This window comes from Mastigoproctus giganteus, chromosome 7 (genome assembly GCF_048544385.1).
Source record: "Mastigoproctus giganteus isolate SK-2022 chromosome 7, ASM4854438v1, whole genome shotgun sequence".
NCBI classification, from domain to species: domain Eukaryota; kingdom Metazoa; phylum Arthropoda; class Arachnida; order Uropygi; family Thelyphonidae; genus Mastigoproctus; species Mastigoproctus giganteus.
The window spans coordinates 28,871,387-28,891,462 of record NC_143581.1 but is presented as its reverse complement, the minus strand read 5'-3'; the positions used below and the strand labels follow the sequence as shown (position 1 = coordinate 28,891,462).

The 20,076-nt window shown below is 34.4% G+C and overlaps 1 protein-coding gene across 1 annotated transcript in view; it reads right to left on the bottom strand.

Moving 5' to 3' along the window:
- The window catches only part of LUBEL (Linear Ubiquitin E3 ligase), a 215,769-nt gene extending 195,908 nt beyond the window's left edge, over nt 1-19,861 (bottom strand). The window contains exon 1 of the mRNA XM_090377589.1: nt 19,765-19,861. The gene's annotated coding sequence lies outside the window, so the exon portion shown is untranslated. The remainder of the gene's footprint in view (nt 1-19,764) is intronic.
- Nucleotides 19,862-20,076: the final 215 nt, after the last annotated feature.

Genomic DNA, 20,076 nt, shown 5'->3' with positions numbered 1-20,076 from the left:
CTTGCACCATATGGCTAATAATAATAATAATAATAATTAGTAGATGCATATGATGCAAGAAAGCAAGCTTATACAGCATCAGCATCAGCCAAAAAAAAAAAAAAAAAAAAAACTTCCCATTTCACCCATCCATTCACTCCAAAAGTTTGTCCACTTCTTCCTTGAATTTATTTAAACTATCAACTTCCACAATGACAGATGGAAGTTTGTTTCAGCAATCAACCACCCACTGGCTAAAGGCAAATTTCCGCACATTTATTCAACAACTGTATTTCCTCAATTTCAGTTTATGCCCCCTCAGGTTTGTAATCTGAACAAGAGGAAGAATCCCATCAGCATTGAGCCTGCTGAATCCATTCAAGGCCTTATACACCTCAATCAGATCATCTTGCAGGTGCCTAGTCTCCAGACACTGCAATTTGCAGAACTTAAGCCTTTCTTCATAAGAGCACTACTTTGTTCCCCTCACCAGTCTTGTTGCCTTTCTCTGTACTCGTTCTAGCAACTCTACACCTTCCTAAAATGAGGCTTCCAGACCTGTACACAGTACTCAAGGTGTGGCCTGACCATTGCCTTATACAAGGGGATAACATGATATACATTAAAAGAATCTGATATGTTAAGCTAATTTAAAATCTATAAAGGAAATGAAGGAAGTAAAGTTAAGCAGTTAAAATGAATTTCAACCACATATTAATTGATAAACTATTATATAAAAGGAAAAAAATGAATTTGTGATAAATACATATAATGTAACAAAAATTTTAACCCTCCAATTCCTTGTGGCTGTAAAGGGGTGATTGTACTAGAGCAATTAAATATATAAATACAACTTAATTTATTCAGTATTCAAATAAACTTTTATTATTTCCCATTTAACAAAAGTAGTGTAATAATATAATAATTAAGCAATGCAATGCATCAAAGAAACAAAATAACACCTGTTAAAAATTATTCTAGCCTTCCAACATTTTCTTTGAAAAACTGTATTTCTGTGGATACTAGAGAAATACCATTTCAGAAAACTAAATAAACTACTAGTTAGACTAATGATAAATATAACAATTAATTTATTATATAAGGTTAAAAATAATACAATGAAACTTGTAAATTATAATATAATGCAATTAATGAATAATGTAACAAAACTACAATTATTAATTATTTTTTTATTCATATTAGCTCATATGCATAATGCTCCTATTGTCTTCACGATATCTATCTGTCTGTCTGTCCATCCATCCATCTGTCTGCATATAATAACTTCACTCCTAGTGGATGAATTTTCATAAAATTTTATAATTGGGCCTTTTAAAAAGATGAGTCAATCCAAATTTCATTAAAATCGGACCAATAGAAATCTGGTGATTATTATTATTTTTCCATCCATAACTCTCAGTGGATGGTCATGAAATTCTACACTTGGGTCTTGCAGAAAAGTTTGTAGAGCCATCCCAATTTTTTTTTAAAATCAGATCAATAGAAATCCAGCAATTATTATTTCTTTGTCCATTTATAAGCACATAATAACTCTACTCTCAGTGAATGAATTTTTGTGAAATTTTATATTTAGATCACTCAGAAAGATCCGTTCAGAATTATATAATTTCATTAAAATTAGACCAATAGAAACCTGGCAGTTATTTTTATTTTTTTTTTCATACATATCACATAGGCTATCCATATATTGTATATTGTAGCCAAAACACTGGATAGTATGTTTGTTGCCATGCACCAAAACAAAAGTTTCTTGGTTCACACATAAAGGCTGTTGCTTTTTTTTTTGCCCTTTTGTTTTTGCTATAAATCATGAATTATTACTATTTGCTAATGCACCTAAAATGTAACACACTGTGCACATTAACTTTTTTCATATTTTCTTTTAACATTCAACATATTTACCATAGATATTTGGGTACAAGTTGACTTCAATTATAAGTCAACCCCTAGTTTTGAGATTTGATAAATCAGAAAATTTATCGACTCGTGTATAAGTTGATATCAGAAAATGCTCTGAGGACATTGTTGACATTGCCAGATTTTGTATAATTTGGAATAACAAAATGGGTGAAGTGTGCAAAACAATTTGATTCAAAACATTTTTTTGATACTAAATGAATGGAATATTTATATTAATGTATTTTATAAAATTAAAGATGCTGTTTATCACTTATCTTAATATTAAATTATTAAACAATTATTTGAAATTGTTTGAAAAACTGTGCAACAAAAATTAGTAGCAGCTAGATATGCAATAATCTGTGCATTGCACTCACTCAATAAAGAACTGTGAACAAGATGAATTTTTCTCATTAACATTAAAAAAGCATTTAAATATTATTTTAAGTAATAATAGGTATTTAAAATATTTTATTATTGGGGTCTACTTGCTTAAAAGATGGTGTTCTCCAAACCTCTCTTGAACTTATAGATGTCATTCAAAAGAGGGCAGTCAGGTTAATTAATGATGGGTTTCTTACAAAGTCTCTCCACTTTGCATCTTGTAGATGTTCAGTTTCTGTCCAACTCCAAATTCACAGAACAAACTTTTTCTCTTCCCTATTTATCTCTTCTGCTTTTGGTTTCTGGGACAACCTTCCTTCACATTTATTTCCTGAAAACTGCAATCTACAGAATTCATGTATAACAAAATTTGTCTGTCTTCTCAAACTACAACCCATACATGGAACTAAATACTATAGGTTCTAATACCTTTTGTATTTGGGGTGTTCATAAAAAAATTATTAATATATTTTATTTTAATTAATTTTTTTTAACTAGTGCTGCAAAAGCCTGGGGTTATCTTTGCACCATGTAGCTAATACTACACTATTAATATAACTTTTTCTCCATATGTATAAAACTGACATGGCCCATATATAAGGCAACACTTTTCATTTTGGAAATCAAAAGTCTTCGATTGTACTCGAGCATCTATGTTATCTCACTTGTAAACCTTCCTAAGAAGCCTCCGTTCTGGAATCACCATTATATATTATTTTATTTACTTCTTTAACTCTTGGTAAATAAAGAATATATACACACGATCACACACTGCCAAAAGAGACCGAATGCCTGCAAGCCTTCAAAGAACCTTTTATTAATACAATATTTATCGATAAAATATTCCCTTTGGCCTTAATTACATACTGTACCTTCACTGGTAGACTGAAAAACTATATACCATAATTCGGCACCACAATACAGCTTTCAAATTTTCCAACAACCAATTACAATAGATAGTACCCCAGGCAATTAGCACAGTGCACTGCATGCTGTGCAGATCCCTACATATTGTCCTTGTACTAATATCAGTTCCTGTGGCAACTATGAATGAACTCCTGGTTGATAGTATTCAATAAGGACATGGGATCTACGTACCACTCCTCTAAGCACCCTCCAGTTTCTTTACATCAATTGCTGCAGTCTACCCAAATATTTGTCTTGGAAGTAACAGAGCTAAGAAGTTTCCATTTGGTAATTATGATGGCCATCACTGATCTACGATGTTGCAGTTTTGCTGCAATGGCACAAACAGATTGATTGCTAATACTGCATCCTACAATGACTCTCCCCATTGTGAGCTGCTAAACTCAATACTTCAACTCATTTATTGTACTTCACTGATCTGCTCACTTCTAGTGTGAGTGCAGTTTTTTAATAATTATTCCAGACACATGGATGGTGGTTGTGGTTCATTTATCCCAAATCCCAGGATGGCCAGATACTCTTGGCAACATAGTGTACTTATATACATAAACTTAAATATAAGCGATAATGAAATCAAACTGAAGTTGTTGAAAAGTTGAAAACAATAAATAATGAAAAAGCAAAAGCCATGATATGCAATGGTAAGTGACTCTAAATATTTTATGTGCTATATTTTTGAGATACAGACACTTGGATACATATATGCTGATATTTTCTGCTAGTAAAGTTGTTCTAAGTTTGTATGTGGAATTAAATATATCAATATTTCATGGTGTTCTGCAAAGAGCATCCTGGCTTCCAGGTGCTCTGTCACCTGAACAAGTTAAGGAGCTACCTTATTAACTTAATACACAAACACTGTTGGAAATGGTCAATTTGTCATGAATAATTAAACAAATGTAATTTTATTCTTCTAGAAATGTTAATCATGAGGTTATAATGTAAAGAATGTGTCTGTCTACATCCGACTAATAATGATGTTTAACATGTTCTCTGCCACTTATATTTGTGAGAGTCCTTTCTGTATGCCTTGGGATGCCTCTCTTAGGGCACTGGAACAAGTAGGCACTGCTTTTTAATAAATGGATTCATCTGTGAAGAATCATCCCCCCAAGTAACACAGACATCTGTTGTTTGTAGCATTCTTAACATCAATAGATGCATCTGAATGAGATTCAGAATCCACACCATTTGAATAGAATTCTATTTCAAGTATCAGATGATATATTATAAAGAGCTGATTCAATGTTATCAGCTTCAATGTACTGTCCATCCCTGTTCCTTTTCAGTTCTGATGTCCCAATGTGTGGATCGATTAATAACAGCCCTTTAAAGTAAAATTTTATAGGAAAACACTTTTTAAGCAACATTTTATCAGTAGGCATATTAAGGACAATGTTTCGTTTTTCACAAACTAAAGAATTAAATTCTGCAAGCAAAATCTTCAAAAATTTTTACCTTTTCTTCTTCTGGAAAATACTAAACTAGATAAAATAACTTCAACATAAGCAAAGAACATATGAAACTGTGAATCAAGTATACAGCTGTTATGGCACTCTCTAGACAGTGTAATTGACACTAAGCAAAATCCAAGCTGTAATATAACAGCCCATAGCATCAATCAGTGTGCCAATATCACTTAGTTGTTCACTTCATGTGCTTTTCATTTTACAGTGCTCATTTATTGACTGCAATTCAATGCATGCATATTTGTGTTGAGGCACAAAAATTGCAGTTTGTTTTTCAGCAAATTTGTGTTCCGGCAGAATGTGTTAAGGGACTCCAAGTTTGTAAACATATTCATTTTCACGTGGATTTATATTTTATTTACAGCTCGACTTTGAGCTGATAAAAAAATCATTAATTTCTTTATTAATTATTAATTTACTTTTTAATATTAATTACTTTATCAATTTATATTCACTTGAAGACAGTGCAAAATAGTCACTTCAAGTCAAGAGAAATTACAGTAATGGCAGTGTGCTACTGCAACAGAATCTAGAAAATTTGGGCAGATGGACTGAGAAGTGGCAACTGAAGTTTAACATCGACAAATGCAAAGTCCTGCATATGGGTAGAAGTAATCCCAGAGAAACGTACCAACTGTGTGGTACTACACTTAAGGTGGTAGAAAATGAAAAAGACCTGGGAATAATTGTGCAGTCAGATATGAAGTTTTCTGAGCAATGCAGACAGGCTGCCAGGGCAGGTCATAGGGTTTTGCCAATGATATACAGGAATTTTGCTAGCAGGGAAAAGGAGGTGATTATCCCTCTGTATAAGGCAATGGTCAGGCCACGCCTTGAGTATGTAGATTTGCTTGAGCGTGTACAGAGAAGGGCAAGAAGGTTGGTGAAGGGATCCTCTTACGAAGAGAGGCTTAAGTTCTGAAAATTGCAGCAGTTGGAGACTAGGCACCTGCGTGGTGATCTGATTGAGGTATATAAGGCCTTGAATGGGTTGAGCACGCTGAATTTTGATGGGATTCTTCCACTTGTTCAGATTACAAACCTAAGGGGGCATAAATTCAAATTGAGGAAAGACAGATGTAGAATAGATGTGCGGAAATTTGCCTTTAGCCAGCGGGTGGTTAAATGCTGGAACAAACTTCCATCTGTCGTTGTTAGGTTAAATAAATTTAAGGAGGAACTGGACAAACATTTAGAAGGAATTGTGTAAATTTTTTTTATTTTATTATTTATTATTTATTTTTTTTGGCTGATGCTGCAAAAGCTCATACACTTGCTTTCTTGCATCACACACCACTACTACTACTACTACTCGATGCCTCCATAGTTAGGTGGGCAGGAGCAGCAGTGCGTAGTACACGCTTCTTGATTAGACTAGGGTTCGAGCTCGTGACCACCAAATACGAAGGATGCGGAAAGGTCAGGGAATGACCACTGCATATCCCCAGAGCAATATGGCCTTAGTTGCTAATACTCCTAAATAACAAACAAACAAAGAAATACTACTACTACTTGTTTATACTAAGTCAGCAAGGTCTAAATTAAGAATACAGCTACAAATGTCAGCCTATTATTTTGTATAAAGTAAGCATATTTGACCCACATCTTCACAGTAAAGAAAGTGGACAAAGTTCATAAACTTTAAATTGTTTACTTTTCAAAGGGTTCTTGGTTTTTGCTATTTTTTTTATGCAATATAAACAAAAAATAATTTTTTTTAGAAATCTTATATTTGTTGTAATCAAATTTCCCTTAGTTATTGTTCATGACTGCCAATTTTGAAAATTTCAATAAAAAGGTTTGAAAATTCCAATAAAAATTATGCCAGAATATTATTTTTTACCTGATTAATAATGAGGTAAAATAAAAACATCAATCCAACTAAATTTAAACATAGTTGAGCACATATCATAAGAGGCTTAAATGGTAATAAAAATAATGATGCAAAACAAATACATATATAATCTCAGGCTCCTTTGAAATACTGTCTAAAACATAAGAAACATGTTTATATAAAACAAGTTAATAAATGCCTCTTAACAAAAGAATCACAGTACCAACATAAACTCATATCACTTCCTTGTTCATTCACCCATCTTTTGACAAGCCTGTGCAACAATGAAGTTTCTCTTTCTTTATCTTTACTGAAAAAAGCACTGGCACAAATCCAAGTTTCTAAATAGCTATACAAATCTAATTTAATATGTGGCTACTTCCAGCTGGGATTTCTGTTGATGTGCCTCACGTACTAGAGATATGGCACTGCAGAACTAGGAGCTTAAAATGGATGTCCCTTAGTTTTATGTAGGAGGAGAAATGGTACATTTAAGAGTTAATCCTCCTAGTAACAAGGACTAATACTGCTTTTTTAAATTATTTTCATTTCTGAAAGTGTAACATGGCAATAAAAAAATATTCCTCTGATTCTTTCAAGAAAAATATGTTATAAACTGCAGTAATATTCCTTTAAAAGACTTTAATTAAAATAAAAATGAAATATAACCTATCATTTACAAAACTACTGGTCACAAAATTTCACCATTGTAAATGTTTAAACTAACTTGATAAAAGCGTAATTATAAATTTACTATAAAGCAAATTATAGTATAAATCGTAAAAATATTTTTCACTCGTGTGTTTTGCTTTTCCAAAGTTCATAAGCATAAATACCCATATTATTTCTGATAATAAATTATTTCACAATCATTCAGCTAAGTCCTAAATAATTTTCTAAACTGCATTAACTAAGAAAATGTTCTAGATTTTTAGTTTGTTTCTATTTATTACTTTATTACTATGGAACAGGATGGGCAATTCTTAATTAACTAAATTTCTTTACAGATGGTCTTAGATGATAAATCTGAATAGAAAATGTGTAATCAATATAGACTCTCAAATACAACTTTTTGTGTAATAGTGCAGCACAAAGTTTCTGACCCACATAAATGAAATTTAAGAAGTGAAATGTGTAAAAGATGATACAGGTTATTCATAATGACGCTTTTATTTAAATCCTGCTGACACTGCAACGCCCTCAAGCAATCAATCACCCATTGGCTAAAGGCTAACTTCCGCACATCTATTCTGCAACTATCCTTCCTCAATTTGAATTTATGACCCCTCATGTGCGTAGTCTGAACAAGAATCCCATCAGCCCTGAGCTCGATCAATTCATTCAAAGCCTTAAACGCCTCAATATTCAACATCAAATATTTACATTATGTGTACTGTGTTTTACTGTCTCAATTTTGTTTTCAGATATAAATATTCATTAACCTATTGTAACATTATGTGATTTGCCTATAAAATAATGTTTTTTTCTATAATCATAATGATCTACTATACGTACTCCAGATTGCTCTACTTTTGTCAATTTAATAATAATAACAACATTGTCCTTTACTCTACACATGAATATACAGTTCAAGATATTCCTTTGATTAACATTGGGATATATGCTTTTGTCATTTTATTACTGCCAAATATAAGAAACAATAATGTTTTACGTTTTTTTCTTCTGAAAGTAGTTTGTTAGTTGTGTTGTTTGTTATTTGGTTTTTAGGAGCATTAGCAACTAAGGCCATATTGCTCTGGGAATATGCGGTGATCATTCCCTGACCTTTCCGCATCCTCCGTATTTGGTAGTGATGGGCTCGAACCCCGCTCTAATCAAGAAGCATGTGCTACGCACTGCTGCTCCTTCCCACCTGGCTACAGAGGCGCCTTCTGAAAGTAGTTATCATAGTTGCTTTTATGTTATGCTGATTTTCATAACAAAAACTGATAGATAACAGTACTTTAGAAATGGATTTTTCTCTTCGTGAACCAGGTTCTGGATCAACAGAACGTAATTCTGGTTTAAATAGTCTCATAAGCTAGAATATTTTTTTTTAATACTGTTAAGTAGTTAAATATGATATTTTTTACTATGTATAACATCTGTATAGATGTGAGCATTCACAAGCCAATTTACATGTTGTGCAGGATGAAAAACTCGCTCCACTCGAGATCAGTTAACCACAGTCCCAATAAGAGGAAATTACAGATTCTTCAAATCTCTGGAGAGACTGAAGCCCAAATCCACTATACTGTCATGGCCTGTGCTGCTGTATCATGAACTTGTTGTCACAGGTCCACTTTGGAATACACCTATTTAGATATAAAATTTACTTCCACAGTTCTAAAATCTGATGATGCGCAAATCATGTCACATATGCCCCATAACTATTCCATTATTGTGGGAACTGTTGGCTAAACATGTACACTTGGCACCTAAAGTAGGGTAATGTCTCATTATGCATGAACTGCATATAGAAATGTGTAGCAAATAGGATAATCTACAGAAATTTGGGTAACAGATCATGGCATGCTCCCACAATTTGGAATAAGGTAGCTTGGCACATTTGACCAAAGTGAACTCTATTTAGTGTCTTTCTCTGAAACCAAATGACTACTCTCGATAAACTTTTGCCATTGACAGCAGTCATATTCATTAACAGTCTCAATAATGATACTGAATTTTTCACTAATGATCTGAAATATTTTAAGTGTGTGCTTATAATACATCAGATGGTTTGAAAGACTATATCAAATGCTGTAAATATGTGAATACCCATATATTTTATAGTAATATTTATACATTATTTTCTTCTGTTAAGTGTGTTATTTACTTTATTTCCATGAATGTCCATCTGGCTAGCATGAATCATTCAATGAATCATCAACAGAATACCATTAGTCTTCCTTGCTGCTTGCCTGAACTGCACAGAGAAGTTCATATCTTCATGACTCATCAGTCCTAAATCTCATTTTTTCTTCTACAGTTTTTATTTCAACCCTTCCAAGTGAATAAATTATTCTGGGGATATTATTTCCCATGTGTAAAATCTCAAATTTTATAGCATTGAAACATAGCTGCCACTTAGCTGACCATTCCTAAAACCTATCCAAGTCATCCTAAAGGAACATTAGCATTAGTTTTAGTTGAGGCATATGATGCAAGAAAGCAAGCTTATAGAGCATCAGCCAAAAAAAAAAAAAAAAAAAAACCTTCATCCATTCGGTCACTCCAAATGTTTGTCTGGGTCAGCCTTAAATTTATTTAAGCTATCAACTTCCATAACAACAACAGATGGAAGTCTGTTCCAGCATTAACTACCCGCTGGCTAAAGGCAAACTTCCGCACATCTATTTTACAACTGTCTTTCCTCAATTTGAATCTATGCCCCCTCAAGGTCTTAATCTGAGCAAGGGGAAGTATGCCATCAGCACGGAGCCTGCTGAAACCATTCAAGGCCTTGTACACCTCAATCAGATCACCTTGCAGGTGCCTACTCTCCAGATGCTGCAACTTACAGAATTTAAGCCTCTCCTGGTAAGAGAACCCCTTTGTTCTGCTCAACAATCTTGTTGCCCTTCTCTGTACCCATTCCAGCAACTCTACATCCTTCCTAAAATGAGGCTGCCAGACCTGTACACAGTACTCAAGGTGTGGCCTGACCAAGGTGGTGATTATACAAAGGTATAATCACCTCCTTGTCTCTGCAAGCAAAATTCCAATATATCACTGACAAAACTCTATGACCTGCTCTGGTAGCCCGTCTGTAGTGCTCAGAGAACTTCATATCTGACTGCACAATTACGCCCCAGGCTTTTTCATTCTCCACCTCCCTGAGTACCACACAGCTGGTACGTTTCTCTTGGGTTACTGCTACCCACATGCAGTACTTTGATTTGTCATTATTAAACTTCAGTTGCCACTTCTCGGCCCATCTACTTAACTTTTCTAGATCCTGTTGCAGTAGCATGCTGTCTTTACTATCATTAACAACCCTGCCAACCTTTGTATCAATCTGCAAACTTGGACATTAAGCCTGATATACCTTCATTGATATCATTAATAAATATGCAAAACAACAATGGGCCCAGCACCGAACCCTGGGGGACTCCACTAATAACATTAATCCACGTAGAGCATTGACCATTTATTACCACTCTTTCTCATCTCCCACTGAACTATCCCTTTATCCATTGTAGCAACTTGTCCTTAATGCCATACCGCTCCAATTTGTACAGCAGTCTTCCATGTGTAACAGTATCAAAGGCTTTCCTAAAATCCAATTATATGATATCAAAATTATTTTTTGCATCCAGTTCCTTTGTGACCACATCATAATATCCAATCAAACTGAGCAGACAAGACCTCCCTTTAACAACCCCATGCTGTGTCTGAACTATTACTGCAATCTTGTCTAGATGATCCTGCATCACTTCTTTAACCAGTGACTCCATTATTTTCCCCAGAACAGAAGTTAAACTAACAGGTCTAATTGTTTGCATTACTCTTTGAACCCCCTTTATGAATTGGGGATCCATTTGCAACTCCAATCAATGGGGACCTCCCTTTATATAAAGATCCTCACATAATTATGGCTAAGGGTTCACTTACTTAACTCACTGCCTCCTTCAATATAACTGGATAGATTCCATCTGCCTTTTTTATATTTAACTTCAACAAATTCTCCTCCACTTTGCTTCTGACAAACTTCTGGCATGCCTTTTCCTAAAGAATTCCTCATGTGTGAATATAGATGCAGAATGCTCATTCAGTTTGTCAGATATCTGAGCAGGATTATCAACAGTCGAACCAACAAAATCAAGTGGACCAATCTAATCCATCCCCTTCCTTCTAGAGTTTACATAAGTAAAGAAGTCTTTGTTTTTCTTTGCATCCTTTGCCAAGGATTTCTCTTAATCAGCCTTCGCTTGCCTGACCTCCTTTCTGACTGATTACAGACTAGCTTATATCTGCCATAGGCTTCTGTGTCACCTGCTAATTTATATGCATCCCCGCATTTTTCTTCTCTGCCACGAGCCTCATTAGTTCATCTGATATCTATTTAGGCCTAAATCTTGAACAATATTTCTTAGTTGGTATGAAAAGTCTTGTAGCTTCCAAGATTAATTCCCTGAAGACCTCCCATTTAGAATTCACTGTTTTTAACATCACCAGTTGATCTCACCGTATAGAATTCAAAAACTGCCTGAGACCACTGCAGTCACCTTTACAAAAACAAAAACTCTTCCCTTTACCCTTGATGGTAGTAACATCTTTAAGTAATTCCCACATCAGTACATTGTGATCACTGTCACTTAGTGGTTCCTTTATCTTCAAATTCCTGATGCACAAGTCATCACTGCCGATAATCAGATCAAGAGTATTACCCCCCTCTGGTTGCCCCTCGAACATGTTGCTGTAGAAAACAATCCTCCAATAAATCCACAAAAGTCTTGCTAGCATGCAAGTAACTAACCCACAAGTTCCAGTCAATATCTGGAAAGTTAAAATCCCCATTACTAGACATTCTGATTGACTGGCCCACTCTATTTCTCTGCACAATTGTTCACTGTACTCATCAGAGTCATTAGACCTATAACACACTCCTACTCTCATTTTCCCTTTCCCAGTGTTTATGTCACACCAAACTGACTCAACATTGCACTGTCTAACCATGTCAATTGGATGCACTTCCTTAGATTTTATGTATTTCCTTAGATAACATTTTATGCTGTTCAAAAAGCCATAGAAGCTAGTTAGAAACCCCACTACCTATCAAATAGACTGGTGTTCTGCAACCTTTAAGCTGTCATGTCATGTCACGTTCTGGTTGTTAATCATCCCCACCCTAATCTCTTCAATTGCAAATTTTTATACAGTGGATTCCAGTTATTTGGGCCATTGGTTAATCGGGGCAGCCGTTTATTTGGGGCAAATCTTAAAAAACAGAAATCAATTGAGAAAATGGCCAGGGTTTACTTCGCTTAATTGGGACAGCATGCCGTTTAATTGGGGCAGGAGACCGCAGCACTGGAGATTACCCTACGATTGTCTCCGATGGTACCACGTGGTTCAGTCGAAATTCTGGAGGTCACAACCGTAAAACAATTAGCAGTCACCTATTTATTGGGCTTTTCTGTTAGTGAAGTCTATCATAAATGGACAGTAAACTCGATCTTACTGAATTTGCGATAATACCGACAGCTGGAATTCTGTGGGTTATTATGGTGAAATGTGTTTACACTTCCATGAAATCTTCAATCATATAAAAAAATTAATTTTCAGATCTTCTCTTCATTCCTATTTTTAAAGCTTTGTAACTCGTTACTCGGTTCTCACTTGTGCGTATTGTGTTACTTGCAATGTGTGTGTGTGTGTGCTGTGTTCTTTGTTATTGATTGCTTATCTTTTTACTGTTTTAAGTTTTAACCCCCCCCCACAAATGTCAACTGGTTTAGTTAGTATGTACATATTACAGTACATATTAATTATTCCCATTGTCACGTATATTCTTCCGATTTTCACGTATCATTTAATTTTTTAATTGGTAAGGTAATAAAGGGTAAATTTGTGCTTAATATATCTTTGCTTTTACAGCCTGTGGATAATATTCCTCCTATTTTCGCTAATTAGAATCGCTGTTTAATAGAATTAAAATTCAATTCACAAACGTGATTGCAATGACCGGCGCTTACTTCACATCGTATAGTGAACGGTACTTTACTATGTTGAGTTCGTCGTAACGTGATTTGATTGTACAGTGAACCAATTGTAAAGGGGGGGGGGGGTACATTGTATTTTTAACTATTTACATGAAACTTTGGATAATTGGGGCAGCCGGTTAATCGGGCCAAAATGCACTAGTCCCGATGTATCCCAAATAACCGGAATGGACTGTATTACATTCTGTATCCCTTTCATTTAATAAAAACAGGAGCAGTCAAATCATTACTTTTAGGGACACACTTCTAACATAGCATATTATGAAGTGTAACCATATGCTAAGATCTATCAACATCTTAGATCATATTGCATCAATATATTATGTCTGTACATGTGTATGTTCACAGGAAAATCCAGATATTGTACTGATTGAAAAATCTGGAGCAGTTCAGAGAGGAAACCCTATCCCTCCACCTCAAATTGGTTAACTACAGCCTGAATGAAGAGGCCTTTAATTCTTTCAGCCTCTAATGAGAATCAAACTCACACCTCTCCAAACAGGTGTCAAGTGATTAGTTGGTTGGTTGTTTGCTGTTTTATGGGGCATTGCCAAACACGTCATAATACACCAAGTCAAAGTGTCAAAACCACTATACAGGTTTTGTCACTTACTATAGAGGACCCTGTCCTGTAGTTAACCCAAAATTCAAAGAAGGATTTTTACCAATGATCCCAGTATGTATCCCAATCCTTCTAGTGTAGAATAGAATCAAATGCTTTGCTAAAGTCTAAATAAACAATCTCAAACACGGTGATCCAGTCATAATAGTTTATCAGGGTTAATTAAAAGAGAATTTTGCTTTTCTATCTACTTTTTACTTTTTTTTTCTTTTTTGTTTCACAGATGTGCAGTGCACACCAGAGTGACAAAACTCTTTGTGGCATATGGTGAAATGCTGTGGTGTGCGTGTGTGCTAATTCTTGTATTTTGCATCCCTTAGGAATAAATGGAGGTATAGTGAAAATATCGTAATGCAAACTGAAAAACACATTGTTTTTTTTTGGTAATTCGTTCTAAGACCTCAGAAGATGAAATTTTTGCTATATAACTAAGCTATTTATCTCTCTAAAAGGTCATTTTTATAATGAAAATTGCACTACCCTTTCAACGTTATCATAATCTTCAATTATAAGAATCAATTTTGAATGCCTTTGTGATATTGTTCTAAAGCACAATTCTGGAGTTCACTACCATAAAAGCAGTTTGCACTTTCCAGTTTATTGGGCTTTTCTCTTAGTGCATCTAATTATAAACGGGTTGTAAACTCAATCTTATTGAATTTGCAATAATCCCGATAAGTGGAATTGTGTGTGTTTTTACGTTATTATGGTGAAATCTGTTTCTCCTTCACTGAAATCTTCAATCACATAAAAAACATAAATAAATTTTCAGTATCTTTTCTTCATTCCTATTTACTTATTAAAAATGAAGGGAAAGTGACCAATGGAAAGTGCAAGTGCTAGGAAATGGAACAAAATTGATTTATAAATGAAGATGATTAATTAAGAAGTACAAAGCAGAACAAAGTTTGTCATCTATTGTATGGAAATAGGTCTCACTGCTTCAACAGCAAATACTATTTCAAAGGACAGTGAGCATATAAAAGAACATGATAATGGAACAACATATTTCACACCAGCACCAGTACACCCCAACAGTGATCACAAAACAGTGTTCAGGTGCTATATCAAAGATGGAAAAGCTATTAATAATATGGATGGAAAATCAGATTCAAAAGCACTGAATCTAAAGGCCATTCAAGCAAGAAGTATTTATGAAGATAACAATAAGTACGGTAAACCCCAAGCCAAGTTCGTGGCAAGCAATGGGTGGTTTAATAGGTTCAAGCATCACGCTGGTTTCTAGAACATTAAAGTATGTGGTGAAGTCGCCAGTGACAATTCTGCAACTGTTTGTTTGTTGTTTGGTTTTTAGGAGCATTAGCAACTAAGGCCATATTGCTCCGGGGATATGTGGTGGTCATTCCCGGACCTTTCCGCATCCTCCGTATTTGGTGTTCTGCAACTGCAGAAAAATTTTGTGATGTGTTGGGGGGGGGGGGGGGAAACCTTCTAAATCTCCACAGCAGCATATTTTTCAGCTGGAGGGTTATTCTGGCAACAATGTTCGAAAAGTAAAACTTGCTAATGTTATGCCTGTCTCCTCTCTCTTTTTGTAATTTTATAATTTTGAAATTTTTGCAATTTTTTCTGCACATGAGATAAAAAAATTGAATAAATAATTCTATTTACATGTTCGTGGAACATTTCTTTTTTGCTTCAATCAAATTCAGCACACAGTTGCGAGTGCAAAATTTCCCTAAATGCTTATTTAGGGAAATTCCGACTTATGTAGCGTTCCGCAGAACGGAACCCTTACGTTAGTTGGGGAGTGGCTGTATATACTCACACATCAAATAGCATTTGTTTGTAATACAATTGCAGTAGACTTTCAGAATAATGGCACCTTTGGGATACCATTATTTTTATTTTTCCGTTATTTAGAAAGTTTTATTTTAAATTTTATATATTTAATGCAGAAATAATAAGGCTAAATAAGAAACAGAGATTAAGAATTCAATTTTATTAGCTGCACATAAAAAACATAAACATGTTGACAATCCAATGTTATATTCGGCCATTAATACACTCCTACTTACTCCCTGTTCTATTTTCTTTACTGTATAAAGTTTAGTCTGTGTGGGTAGCACAATGATATCATCACCGTCTTTCCCACACCGGGTGGAAAAGGCCCGGATTTGAATACAGTCAATGATGCGAAGCACTTTTTTGGCCTTTTTTTCACTCCATGGCTGAGTTAGTCAGTGCCAAGTGTAGGGGTTTTTCATCCAGCAAAACAGGCAAATCGACCAGATAACACATGAAATTTACAGACACAATACACATGGATAGTTGAATTAACATTCTGGATAACCCAAATGTAATAGTTTGGATTATATCAAGTTTGTCACTAAGCTTTAATGTTGTTCTTCTTTTCTTCTCTGTATGAGGTTTATTAACTTTAGGAGCCATAGTGAGGGGTTTTCAATTTAAAATAAATGTAAAACAGCAGTATAATCCGTGATATCAGTACAGAATTCACTTTCAATATGGTGAATGTAAACAAATGCAGTAATCACGTGACTTGCCATTTTCTTTTTTAGGCACTGCAAGACATCTGCGCTGTATGCAAACATCTGATCTCAATGTGCCGTTAGCTTGAATGTTCCATTATTTGGAGTGCTATTATTTCACAAGTCTACTGCATAAAGGTATAATAATAATATTGAAGCTGCCAGCTTTTAAGATAACTGGATAAAAATACCCCTGTGAGGCAATCCTAAAACCATCTTGTACTACAAATTTATTTGTATCAGACTATAAACAAGGGTTAAAAATAGGTAGTGCATTTATTATCAGTGGCTGTCATACTGAAACAAGAAGGCATATTAAAATAAAAATTAATCCCATCAGGGATTGTTTTATTACCATTTTACCTGTATGGTAAATTTGGTTACTGGGTCAAACACAAAAGTTACTGAGGAACTGGGGTTGGGGAGGAACATAACTAGATTTGAAAATTTTAAACTACAGCTAAAACAAATTTGGTAGAGTTAATTACATAGAGCTGGAAATACATGCAATTAAAACTTTATAGAAATGGCAATCGGTTTATAATAAAATAAGTCATCCTAAACAAAAACTGAAGGTAAATTTGTTTAATTATTTTATTCATAAAAAATTATTTTTACAGAGTAAGCATTGCCAATCACATTTCAAAACAACCACAGTGACTTCAATATTAAATTGTCACTAACTATTTATTCAGAATAAAAAGACTAAAATTTAACGATTTGTAATAAAGAAAAAAAAAAAAACTTTGACCAGGTTAGCACACCTCATCACAGATAACTTAGTATTTAAATAACCAAACCAACCTTCAAGGGTGTCATTAAAATATTAAAATGTAACAATTAGACTAATCTGAATAATTCATTTAATTTTCTTATATAAAATGAATAATTTATTACAATGTAAAGTGCAGCCATTATCAACCCACTACAGGATGGAAGCCTCCTCAACAATTCATGCTGAGGGAAATGGACCATAATCTGCCACGCTAGTCCAGTGCGGGTTGTTGGCAGATCGACCATATTCAGCAGTCAGGGGCTTGAACCCCGGTTTACTCAAAGAGCGTGTGCTACTGCACTCCCACTCCTGACCACTCGGCTACGGAGGCCATTATTATAATGTAAATAATATCAATTTTAAAATCAACAATTTTAATGGCATTCTACACTGATTTCAAATTACATTGTCATCACTAATAGTGCAGAAACAAACAATTTAGATGTTAACAGCTTGTAATATGGTAAAAAGAAAGTTAACAAAATAACTTAAAAGGCCATACTTCTGCTTTCAGCATTCACTAATTAAAATGCACAAGATGTTCTACTGAATTTCTTCACATCGGTATTTGACATCAAACGTTGTTTGTGAGCAATATGGAAAAGCATAATTTTTTTATTTTTGCATATTATTTAAAGTTTTACATCTGTAGTTATTATAACTACAGCCTCTTAAATAGTAAGAGGAAAAATTCAAATAAGAACTAAAAAAAATTTACAAAGAAATGAAACAATTTATTATCTGACAATGGTAATAATAATAATTGCAATCCGACTTGCTAGCTGGAGATTTCAGGATTAGAAGGTTCCCCTCATGCAATCATGAGGCGGCACAGAATGGCACTCCTGCAGCAGTCAGTGTGTATTATGTCTGTGGGAAAGTGTTCTCTGGCCAATTTGCACATTGTGATGGCTGAAAAAAAAAAAAAAAAAAAAAAAAAGGAAAAACTCATGGGAGGAACCTTACTCCCTCTGCCTTACAGTGACTAACTATGACATCAACTGAAGAGGACTAGAAATTCCTCAATCTTCAACAGGAATAAAACCCTGACCTTTCCAAATGAATGTAAGATGGCAATGTATCCTGCCAACTAAGCTATCACAGAGAACACCTGACAATGGCAACTCACTTTTAACTTGAATAGTAATGAAGTTTCAGAAAAGATTAAACAAGCCTTGAAAGTGACAGATTTAAAGAATGGTCAATCATCACCTAAGAAAACATATCCCAACACTTTTGTATTTTTGTTTCATAAAGTAAAAATAATTTCATAAAATTTAACTAACAATAACATACTTTTATTGCATAAAAATTCAATTAATGCAATTTAGCACAGCACTAGAAATGTTGACCGAAAGCAGTGGTTTCAACACTTTAGCTTATAAAGGGCGAATGCATCAAAATTTCACTGTATCACTTTATATGTCTTAACTTAATCTGTTAAAACATACATTCATCCCTCCCCCCCCCCCAATCTTCCAATGGCAATGATTTCCAAAACGGAGTCCTGCAGCTTATAAACAGGGATGATTTCGGCACTCCATAGGAAAGAAAAAATCAAGAGGAGAGTCAATAAAAAATGCTTCTTGGTACTGATTTTCTATATCTTTCTTTTCAAACATGTCTTTTCTTTTCAAAATTTCAGCATATAATAAACTACAAGATGTCGCCACCTTGTACCTGAAACACTTTAGAATCTCAAGTGCACCCTATGAAATGAAAAACAACATCATTATACATTTTTAGTACATAACTTTCACAAAGCTGATCAAATTCAAAACACACTGCTGCAACCAACAGAAAAATCCTTCAAATAATGCTAGGGATACATAGGTGCATCTCATATTATTAAAAAACGAAAATGCTTTACACTGGCATAGTCATCAAATAAATAAATAAACTTTCTGTTTATACTCTGGGATGACCACATGGTCAGAGGAGTTTGCAAGATAGAGAGAATACAATAAATAGCACTGTATTCAGCAGTCATGGACTTGGTCATTCAAAGCACATGTACTTATGCACCCTCGCGCTGATCACTTGGCTTTAGCAGTCATAATTTTAATGTAGATATCAAATTAAACGTAAATTTTCTTTGTAAGGGATTAAACTAAAACTAGCATAGACGTGAAATATCCTTCAAGTTTTTTCATCTACTTTTGTTATAAAAACAAATTTACTTTGAAACAAAAGAATTTTTAGTCACCATATTAAAAATGGCAAACTGGCCCCTCCCTCAACTTCTTGATTAGACCGGGGTTCGAGCCCGTAACCACCAAATACGGAAAGGTCAGGGAATGACCACCGCATATTCCTGGAGCAATATAGCCTTAGTTGCTAATGCTCCTAAAAACCAAATAACAACAACAACCCTCCCTCAAAAGTAATGATGTGAGCAATATAGTTAATATCCAAGATAGCAATATCTCATTCCTGACAAATGAGCAGTCACACCCCTAACATCAAAAAGTATCATTTTAAATGTAAAGGTTATAACAATTCCAATAATCAATTCTACAGAACTGACCACTTGAGCTAACACTGCCAAATGAAAGTTTCTTAATCAAATATCCATCTTTTAACATAATCTCATAAATAAGTAAAGAATAATATTACCTGTTCTGGTTTAAGTGTGATACTTGCATTTTCACAAAACTGATCAATTGAAGCATCAGGAGGTGAAAATAGAGGATTTAAAATTTCTAAAATCCTCTGAGGACCAGGATGATTTGCTTTCCAAAATGCAGTAAGTTCAGCTTCAGCCAGAAGAAGTTCAACTATTATAATTCCAATTATATATCTGGGAGGTTCTGGAGAATTTTCAGCATATAATAAACTATTGGATGTCTCCAACTTGTAACCGAAACACTTTAGAATCTCACGTGCACCCTATAAAATGGAAAACATAATTATACATTTTTAGTACAT